This window comes from Stenella coeruleoalba, assembly GCF_951394435.1.
Source record: "Stenella coeruleoalba genome assembly, chromosome: 18".
Taxonomy (NCBI): Eukaryota; Metazoa; Chordata; class Mammalia; order Artiodactyla; family Delphinidae; genus Stenella; species Stenella coeruleoalba.
Genome location: NC_137164.1, coordinates 58,148,748 through 58,159,808, shown reverse-complemented (window position 1 = coordinate 58,159,808; position 11,061 = coordinate 58,148,748). Strand labels below are relative to the sequence as shown.

The window sequence follows — 11,061 nt, the reverse complement described above, 5'->3', positions numbered from 1 at the left end:
GTTTATTAATCAGAGACTATACATGTATAATGTTATATATTATATATGTATAATATTATAACTAATATAAACATCAGTTATAATAAACACTACATTTCATTATAACTTAACCCAGATGACTCATAGTCATACATTGCAGCAGGAATCTATTTAGGTGTTAATTCTCAATATGTCTGGAACCATTTGGGTTATTAAATGTGTCCTTTAACTCATACATACTCAGAGTTAAGGGTTGAACTGTGTTTATAATTTGATGTCCTAACTCCCAGTGCCTCAGAATGTGACATTATTTGAAAATAGGACTGTTGCAGATATCATTAGTCAAGATGAGGTCACGCTGGAGGAGGGTGGACACCAAATCCAATTAAGTCCAGTGTCCTTGTTAAAAGGGGATATTTGGACATAGGCACAGGGGAAGAACACCACGTGAAGATGAAGGCAGAGATCAGGATAATGCAGCAGAAGCCAAAAAACACCAAAGATTGCCAGCGAACCACCTAAGAGAAAGGCCTGGAACAGATTCTCCTTCACAGCCCTAAGAAGGAACCAATGCTACTAACACCTTGATCTCACACTTCTAGCCTCCAGAACTGTGAGATGAGAAACGTCTGTTGTTTAAGCTGAACGACAGGTCCTTAAGGTTCTCCTCCGCTTGACTCAATTTTAAACAGGTTTCTTCCTGACTACAGGCCCCTGAGCTTCCTTATCTTAGCACATTTATTTTAGAAAACTGGCAATTAGGAATTCCTTCCCTACCCCTTTGAGATGTAAATCTTCTCCCTTCTTCTTGCCACTTTCACAAGCCAGGAGTATCTTTCTCAAGGACCTGGGAGCCACCCTTCTGAAGTGTAAGCGCCAAGAATAAAGATAGGTTCTAACATCCCCAGCCTCTTTTGGGGAGCAGGGGCCAGACTTTAGAAAGCACCAACTGGCAAACACTGATGACCAAATCACATTCACCAACCTACCCTCTACTGTCTTCTAGTACTTTTCCACTAGCTACTCTGGTGTGGAAAACTCTCCTGCTTTTTGTTTCAACAGAGTTGAGTTCAATCCCTCATCCTTATTGTGACAGTCCTGAATAAAGTCCCACTTGCCTATTTAACTCTGTCTCTGAACGTTTCATTGAAGCAACCACCCAGTTTGTGGTACATCAGCTCTCGCAAACTAATACACTAAGTACTGCTATTGAATGTCTGGTAAATTAAGAAGCCATAGCAAATCTAAATCTAGCAAATGCTAGATTTAGAGTGAACTCAGCATGAGCAGGAATCCTATCTCTAGAATTTTGTAGCTAATCCCCTTTAACTATAGTTTACACATATTTAAGAAACAGCTTTGGCAGCTATGAATAGTGTAAAAAGATCATCAACTACAATGTTATATGGAGACATAAAAAAGTTATGTAAAGAATTTGGGGCAGAGTTCAGCATCTATTTCTAATCTCAAAAAATGTATGCATATGCATGTTTATAAATTTTTATACACATGTGTATATAACTATATATGCATATGCATATATACATTTCAGTCATTATTATTAAATATACATGTTCCAAGCTTTTGTGTAGATTTGGCCATGATTAATATAGTGTAAATTATTTGTAAAAGCACTGCTTAATGATAATATGATTTTTAATTTTCTCTATGGGTGGATATTAATATATCCTTGAAACTTCACCTGCATGTAACTCTTCAGAGAATCCCTATCACAGACAGAATGAAGTCAATGAATACAAATTCCTCCTCAGATACTTTTACAGCATCAAATCTCACTGCTCCTAAGCATTCTCTGATACTACGTAATGATCTGTCATTTTATTTTCCACAACGTACTTTTCAGGTCACCCTTCTTTTACTTATGCTGCCCCCTGTCAGGGAAGCCCTTACCACTTTTTCTCACCTGCTACTCTTACTCATTTCTTTAGTCAGCTCAGGCACCATCTCTTCTACCAAGTCCTCCCTGAAAGTAGAGGTTGGAACAATTGTCTTAATCGCTGTGCCCTGGGGTACTCTTTTGTCTTCCTTTATTTTTTTAATCCCTTTCCACATTATATTCAAATGATCAGGTTACATACCTACAGCCCCTCAAAGAACTGTAAAATCCTTGATGGCCCTGTCTAGCACTGATATTTAATAAATGCTCAATAAATGTCTGTGGAAAAAAACAGAACAATCAACTCCTGTTTTTCCTAGGAAATGTATAGGTGAATGAATATTTTTATTCACTTACAATACTATCAATCATCGTTATTAAAGTTATATCCAAATCCATATTACCTACAAGATTTTAATACCCATCACTTGGAAACTTGTAATTTAATGATCAGTAACCAAACTACTATTCTTATAAGAAGTGACTATTTTCTTCCCCTACAACCTTATAACGTTGTGAGAATACTCAAAACATTTCAGTTTATTTTCCAAAGTTCTGCTTTTCCATTCCTCCCAGGATTGCTGAAACTTTCAAACTGGTTGCAACTGCCACTATGTGTTTCAGGGTGAAAATGAACCATTCTGTTTGTGGAAGAAAACAGAATGAGGAAAAAAATATAAAATCCTGTATATTATGCCATTCAAATCTTAGATATGTGACATGATGTCATATAGCCACAGTCTGATATACTAATACCAGTTGTCAAAGGCTGTGTTGAACCCTGCTCACCCTTCTAACCTCTCACCCTGTGCAGCAGGACCACGGTATAATGCATTAATTAGCATCATACACTAATTAAATTACTAAGGCTGAGATTTTCTTCTGGAGAAATGTTCCCAAGTAAATTGATGTTGCCAAATATATCCTCTGACTTTCTAACCAAGACACCACTCCCTCACATCAGGATAACTGGAACTGCTTCTTAATGCTCGTCTTTGCCTTCTCGTTTCCACTCCTATAATCCATTCTCCACACAGCAGTCAGTGTGAGATTTTACCACACACATCAGATTGCTCTTTCCTCTCTTAAAAACCCTCCGGCTGCATTCCATTGCCTTGAAATAAATCCACACTTCTTCCCACAGCTAGAGGAGAGAACAGAGAAGACCCATGCTTCATTCTCCCACCTCACCTCCTAGCCCTCTGCCCCTCACACACCAAACTGCAGTCTATGAACCTCTTTCTGATACTCATATACACCTAGGTTATTTCCTTTCCGTGGCCTTTGCATGTGTTGTGGTTTCCTCCTTCTAGAAAAACCTGATACTAAATCTCCTCATGACTGTCTCCTCCTCATTATTCAAAATTCTAATCAGAGTGGGTGACTCCCAGTCTATAGCACATCTATGGTCACTTTTTTATCCCGCTGACCGTGTTCCCAGTGAATGCAGGCAGTTGGACTTTAGAGATGGATCAAGAGTTCAACTGCAACACTACCCCACTGTGAAAAAAAAAGAAAAAGAAAACGGGAATGTTTGTGTTTTAGAGCTTCTACTTCATCCCTTTGTTAGGTACGGTGGGCATTCATAATAAGGGTAAAATTAGGCAATGAATTTCACCGGGTCAATAATAAAAGATAAGAAAATAAAAGGGGAATATGAGTGTACATTTTCCACTAAAGGTGAATGATATCTTAAGTTGGCAGTCTTCAGCTACACACAATTACATGTATAAGTATGAATTAGAAACACAGTACAAACAGGCAGCACTAATGACAGTTTTAAGGCCATTAGACATTAGGTAATAAAAACTCCTTCATCTGTTGATTATCATTTACATATACTCTTACTACAGCTATATCCTTAAAACTAAATAAAAATAAACAAAGAATAAATATTAAGGGAGAAGGGTTGATTCATATAATATATAGTACATATTATATATATTATATAATACATACTGGTATGTATACACACATATATACACATAGAGAGACATATATGCGTGCATATATATATATTGCAATCCAACAAGCTGGAGAGGTACATGTTCATTACACTTTTCAATTACAGCTACTAAAGTGGCATATGGGTGACAATTCAGCAGAGAACAGACAATTGCCTTGCTTTCTAGATCTGTAACTCAGAATATATATTAACTATCTTTAGATTAATGTCTATAATAAGGAGGATGGACATTCAACAGCAGCTCTGACCAGATGATAATCTAATTGACATAAAGAATGTAGAGGAGGAGGCATGCATCAAGGGGAAAATGCCCAACACTCTGAGATGTACAACGATAGACCAAGTGGCCTTGGGATGCACTGGACCAGGAAAAGCAGGTTGACCTCTGATGCAAATATGATAGAGACAACTGAAGCCCTAGTATGTAATGGGATTAAATAAATTTACTTTAAAAGGCATTAAAGACATTTACTTTTCCAACTCTGAAATTCTGAGACCCAGGGTTGAAAACCAAAATTGTTTCTAAAGGATGTATCTTCTGGTATAAAAATAAAAGAATCTCTGTAAGGCAAATACTACTCTTTACTAATTAAAACTCTCCAAAATTATCCTTAACATGTGTATTTCTCACATATATACATATATGTTTATGTATGTGTATGTATCTGTTTATGTGTGCCTGAGTATTTGGTATATTTAAAATTATTCTAAATATTTTACCTTGATAGGACTATTGACTATTTTTAAACTATAATGATTTGCAGGTGGCAGCCTTATTTATCTTCTGTGTTATAATACGTATTGTTGGAAATATGAAAGCTTAGTTTAAGTTGAAATAAAATATCAGGCCATCATTTAATTATCACATCAATAGATTTTACTGAAGTGGAAACAAAGCATATACTTATATTTGTTTTGTTAAATTGGTAAATAGATAGCCTGCAAAATTTAATCCATTTTTTAATTTACAGTTATTCGTATTCCTAAGTGGGTATCTATTTTTCCAGAGGAAATCATTTTTAATATAGCTTGTGGAAAATTTAAGACTTTGTTCATATCCTCTGTTTAATGTGTGTACTTCCATCTCTCCATAAAGAGAATAAAACTCTAATGGTTTTATTATCATATGAATTTAAAAATCCAGAAAACATTTGACATAAAGGTAAAAGAGAAAAATATTGGAAATATGACAGCTGTATAGCTGTAGTAAGTTCTCCTTTCTCAGAAAACAACCTGGGATTTATTATACAAGGTCATGTCTGGAAGAAAAGATTAAATATTGCAGCACCATTAAAGTCTACAATAACTGCTCTCTTCCACTTTTATTTAAAGCCTCCATGACGGACACATTTTATTAGCTAGCTCCATGCCCTTAGCTTTGTCATAGCAATTGCTAAATTAATTTACAAACTTCAGTCGACTTGTGTTTTTATAGGTGTCTCCCTGAATATCTTTCATAAGCAATACTAGAATTCCCCCCAGACAGAGCACTGCTGTTCAAACTTTAATTCTTCCCTTGTTAAACAGCTGTGTTCTTTTGATTGTACCAAAGGGCTAAAGGGTAAGTAAGCTTCCTTTCATACGTGCTATTTTGTCAACAACTGCTTCAGGAAGTTGTCAAATTGCAACGTGAATGGGATGGAACACTTACCTTCTATTGTGACACAAGCCATTATAATTCACTGTACTCTATAATACTTATGTTATAATGTATTCATTGGCAAATTATTTAGACTCTAGGTAGGACAACAGTGATTCAGAGCAAACTGAAGATAGTTTGGTGTTTTACAAAGAAATGTTTATAAAAGAAATGTGATTTCTGAGTAAATCTAATAATTTTAGGAGAATATTTATCAGGGGAAGTCTGAAAAATTGGGTAGGTACAATAAGATACTTTTACTTTCTTACTAATATTATTTACTATGCCAAACCAATTTTCTCTTAAAATAATCCAGTTTCTTAAATCATTTATTCTGCTTCAGATGAAACCTGATTTCTTTGAGATCTACGACAGGAGTATTTTTTCTGAACAGAGGGAGGTGAATGAAGGAGAGTGGTTCAGATCTAATGAGAGAACAGGTTCTTCTGACGGGGAAGGAAAACTCTCCCCAATATGGCCATGTGATTTTCCTTGTTGATTTTCCTTTTTGATTCCAAGGAGGCAAAAATGGACTTCAGTCCTTCATTTAGACACAAAACCACCACAACAACTGAAACAAACCTGGTCTCATAAAACTATTTACACGATACCTTTTCCCCCGTTATAAGTTAGATCACATATTTCTTAGGCTCATGTTTCTCGGGCTCTGGTGGAAGATTCTCTATATAGTCCTGAAAATCAGATTTGCGGTTTGATATATTCATTTCTTGCTTTTAAGATTTCTTAAAACATAAATTTAGTGAACACTGAAAAAGCTATTTCACATATACTATTTTCTCAACAAACCTATGTGTAACTCAGTCCTCAAAAATCCTACGTGTAAATAATAGATAAATTGGGCGGCGGCTCGGGGGACCGGGGCCTTTTGTTTGGAGCGGCAGCGGCGGCGGCGGGGGGCCCCCTCCCCGCTTCCCCTGCTCGCTCGGCTGGGCCGCCCCTCGCGGGCGTAGGGGGGCCGCCCCCTGGGCCGGGCCTCATCTCAGGTGCCCCCGCCCCGCCCGGCCCCAGGGGAGGGCCCGAGACTGCCTCCGGCCGCTCAGGCCGACGCCATGAAGATCAAGGATGCCAAGAAACCCTCTTTCCCATGGTTTGGCATGGACATCGGGGGAACTCTGGTAAAGCTCTCATATTTTGAACCTATCGATATCACAGCAAAGGAAGAACAAGAAGAAGTTGAGAGCTTAAAAAGTATCTGAAAATATCTGACTTCTAATGTAGCCTGTGGATCCACTGGTATTCGGGCTGCACGCCTTGAACTAAAAGATTTAACACTTTTTGGCCGGAGAGGGAACCTGCACTTTATCAGATTTCCAACCCAGGACCTGCCTGCTTTTATCCAAAGGGGAAGAGCGAAAAACTTCTCAACACTACAGACAGTGCTACGTGCTACAGGAGGTGGTGCTGACAAGTTTGAAAACGGTTTTCGCACAGTTGGAAACCTCCACCTGCACAAACTGGATGAACCTGACTGCCTTGTAAAGGGCTTGCTGTACATAGATTCTGTCAGTTTCAATGGACAAGCAGAGTGCTATTATTTTGCTAAGGCCTCAGAACCTGAGAGATGCCGAAAGATGCCTTTCAACCTGGCTGATCCCTAACCACTGCTGGTAGTGATCATTGGTTCCAGGGTCAGTATTTTAGCAGTCCATTCCAAAGACAACTATAAACGAGTAACTGGAACAAGCCTTGGAGGGGGTACCTTTCTGGGTTTATGTAGTTTATTGACTGGCTGTGAAAGTTTTGAAGAGGCTCTTGAAATGGCATCCAAAGGTGAGAGCACCCAAGCTGACAAGCTGGTCCGTGATATTTACAGAGGAGATTTTGAGAGATATGGTCTGTCTGGCTGGGCTGTAGCATCTAGTTTTGGGAATATGATTTATAAGAAGAAGCGAGAATCTGTTGGTAAAGAAGATCTAGCAAGAGCTACGTTAGTTACTATCACCAACAACATTGGTTCTGTGGCACACATGTGTGCTGTTAATGAGAAAATGAAGAGTTGTCTTCGTTGGAACTTTACGTATCAATTCTCTCTCGATGAAACTTTTGGCATATGTCCTGGATTACTGGTCAAAAGGTCAACTGAAAGCACTGTTTCTAGACCATGAGGGATGTTCTGGAGCAGTTAGTGCACTTCTTGGGCTGCCAAATTTCAGCTAAAGCATCGGGTTTCTCTCTGTTAATAAATGTCATTCGAGAGGAACTGAAAACCAGAGGTGTAATTACTGCATTATTTGTCACTGGGAACCGAAGGATAAAAGAGTAGCACTATTCCTCTTGATTTTTAAGTGTCAGAATGGTAAGCTGCTATATGTTGCCATATTAAAATGAGAGCTCCAGTAATGTAAAGAATTTCAAAGTGAAATGCTTTCCCTTCTGTATATAGCCAGTGTTAAATCCTTAAATGCAATACAGCCTCTGATGATTGAACTTCCTCTGAAAAAGATCTTCTATTTATTGTATTTTATGTAGCCAACATTGCAGTACTGTATGTTCAAACATGAATCTTAAAGTCTCAGAAATGTTTAGCTCATGAAAATAATAGATTCTGAATATTTGTTACGAGTCTTCTATGTGTGTTTTGGTTACTAGTAAGTGGACAGTAACATACCCTGTATCGAAACTTACTGAAATGGCAATCAAAGATGATCATTTTTATGTGATTTTAGAAATGTTAAAGCAATATTAATTATTCATTATTGTTGTTTTCCAAACATATCTTCTCCCAAAAAGCATGTTTATGTGATCCTTCCTCAGAAGTATAACCTTTTCCAATGCCATAATTTAACTGAAATGCTATTGTTAAACATTAGCCTGACTTTTAAAACGAATCCTAGAAAATGCACATAATTGGTGATACTGCATTTTTTGTATTTTGAGTTTATCAGACAGTACATTTTAAAATGTTTTTTAACGGGAGGCTTACTTATTTGAAAGTCCGTTCAGTAAGGTCCCAGGACTATTTGAATGGAGTATGGTTTATGTGTATTGGTAGGGATCTGTGCTCTTCTTTCTATACCACATTTATCTTAGGCCCAAAGTTAGCCATTTCTGTTTAATTAGGTCTGAACCATCAAAGCTAAAGACTGTCTTCTACTGTGAACAGCAACAAAATCATTTATGCTAAACGGATGTTATGGAAATTTAAAAGACAAGTTGTTTGAAACTGTGGGAATCTGAGGCAGTATTGCAGAATTATAAAGGGACCAATGTTTTGTACATTCTGGTAATAAAAGCACTATAGTTCCAAAAAAAATAATAATAATAAATAATAATAAATAACAATAATAAATAAATAAATAATAAATAAATAAATAAATAAATAGATATTAAGCCACATAGCAAGGTAGTATACTGTATAAGCAGCAAAACCAGAATCAACACCGAACCTGGCTAATTCAAGACTTCACATTTTACTCAAAATACCATAAACTTTCTGTTAAGCTTCTGTATAAGAATCACCATACGGAAGCATGATATGATTTTCACCTTTATTTAGGTCTTATTAGTTTTTGTATGACTTCTTATGCTATCAGCTAGGCCAGCTAACCATGATTCAATCGATGAACTTTAGGCAATGAATTAGGGAAAAAAACTCCTAGTTTAATGCTTATATTGGAAATTCATTATATAAGAAAATCCAACATAACAGAACATTGTATTCACCAAGATATGCAGCTACATTCTCAGAGTGCCTACTTTAGTACTTTTAAATAGTCAAGTACCTTGGGAAAAAAAGAAAACTATGTAAGAACTGCATATATATCCTCTATGTTCTATAGTAAGAGATATATAAAACTTAACTATACAAAGATTCTGTAATATGAAATCTAGGTATAGATATAAAAATAGAAATAACTACATTATGAATTGCAATAAAAACCACAAATGATGCCTAAATCCTACAGAAATTTAGAAGGTAGAGGATTCCCTTCTATCTGAATTTATCTGAGAAGGTACTGGAAATGTACCTTAGAAACAATATGTTATTTTTAGCAAAAATAAGCAGGATTGTGGAGATAGGAAGGCCTTATACTCATTCGATAAAATCCAAATTTCTGGATAATAGAATTCTATATTAAAAGTATTTTTTAAAGTAAATGTAGTGTTGGAGTAGTTGCCTACAATGAGTTGGCTTAGTATATCAATCCAAGGATGCTGGATTTTAGGTTTATTTTTAGTGTTTGCTAAAAATAGCTTTACTTTGGTAATATTATTCTTAGAGATATATGTAGTATGACTTGGGGAAAAAAACCCAAAACTGATGATTGGAGGATATAACACTAAGAATAAAATGAGCTTAAACCATATTGGTAATGGTGGGAACAGGTATAAAGAAAGCACTGTTATTAGTTGGTGTCTCTCTCCTACTTACACAGAATAATATTGGAAAAGGAACCTAAAAAACAGTAGGGAAATTGGTCTCCTAGTATTATTGAGGTTCCCATCAAGAAATAAATCACACTCAAAATTAGAGAATTTGAGAACTGATTTACAAAGGAACTTGAGATAGGCAGAAAAATACACCCCCGCCCAAGATCTCCATGTCCCAATCCTTAGAACCAGTGAATACGTTACCTTAAATGGCCAAAAGTACTTTGCAGATGTGATTAAATCAAGGATTATGAAACGGGGAAATTATTTTGGAGTGTCCAGATGGAGTAAATGTAATCACACAAGTCTTTATAAGTGAAAGAGGGAGACAGGAGGGTCAGAGATGAGATGTGATGAGAGAAGCACATGTCAAAGTAATAGGGAGCCAAGGGCCAAGGAGTGCAGGTAGCCTCTAGAAGCTGGAAAAGAAAAGAAAAGAGACTTTCCCCTAAAACATCTGGTAGGAAAGCAGCCTTCCGACTCCCAGATTTTAGGACTTCTGACCTCGACCTCTAGAACTTTAAAATAAAAACTTGTATTGTTTAAATCACTAAGTTTGTGGTGTTTTGTAAAGCAGCAATAGGAAATGATTAAAGGATTCTATATAAGGTGTGTGTAGGGGAACTCCAAAGGCTAAGGAGGTAACAACCCAGAGTCGGAAAGACAAGAGAAAAGTGAAATTACCAGAACCCAAAGGTACTGAGTGGCACAGTGTCAGCCAGCTTGTAAAAGAGTAGTGAACCTCTCTTGAAGGGTCAAACTACCTAAAGGTGAATTTGCAAGTTGGGAGCTAGGGGTATAAATGTACTACCAATGTCACTCTCCTTCTGTATTTGATCTCCTACGAGGGCTCCCTGTGGGATGACTCAAACTGGAACCAAGAAGGCAGGGGAACCTGCTGAATGGTATGAACTGCTGGGACTGAACACATGGTAGAGAAGAACGAAAAGATGCCTGGCACATCTCCCTCTGGCACTTCTGCACGCCCCCCCCCCCCATGTGTAGTTACTAGTGATAGGTCCGCAAGTAAAGAATTCATCACTTCTAACTGCTCAAGCATGTATCGTCCAAAAACACATTTTCTGACCTTGCTCTTGAATCCTTTTCATTATTATTAGAAAAGGAAAGAAGCTATTGAGAACCTAAGAAAATATATTCTTGGAAATTTTCTAAATAGAGTGAAGGAAC

At 37.0% G+C, this 11,061-nt stretch overlaps 1 pseudogene across 1 annotated transcript; it reads left to right on the top strand.

Moving 5' to 3' along the window:
• The first annotated feature begins 5,977 nt into the window (after positions 1-5,977).
• LOC307176807 (pantothenate kinase 3-like) lies at positions 5,978-7,659 on the top strand (annotated as a pseudogene). The gene has a single exon. The product of its transcript is annotated as a pantothenate kinase 3-like (transcript).
• Positions 7,660-11,061: the final 3,402 nt, after the last annotated feature.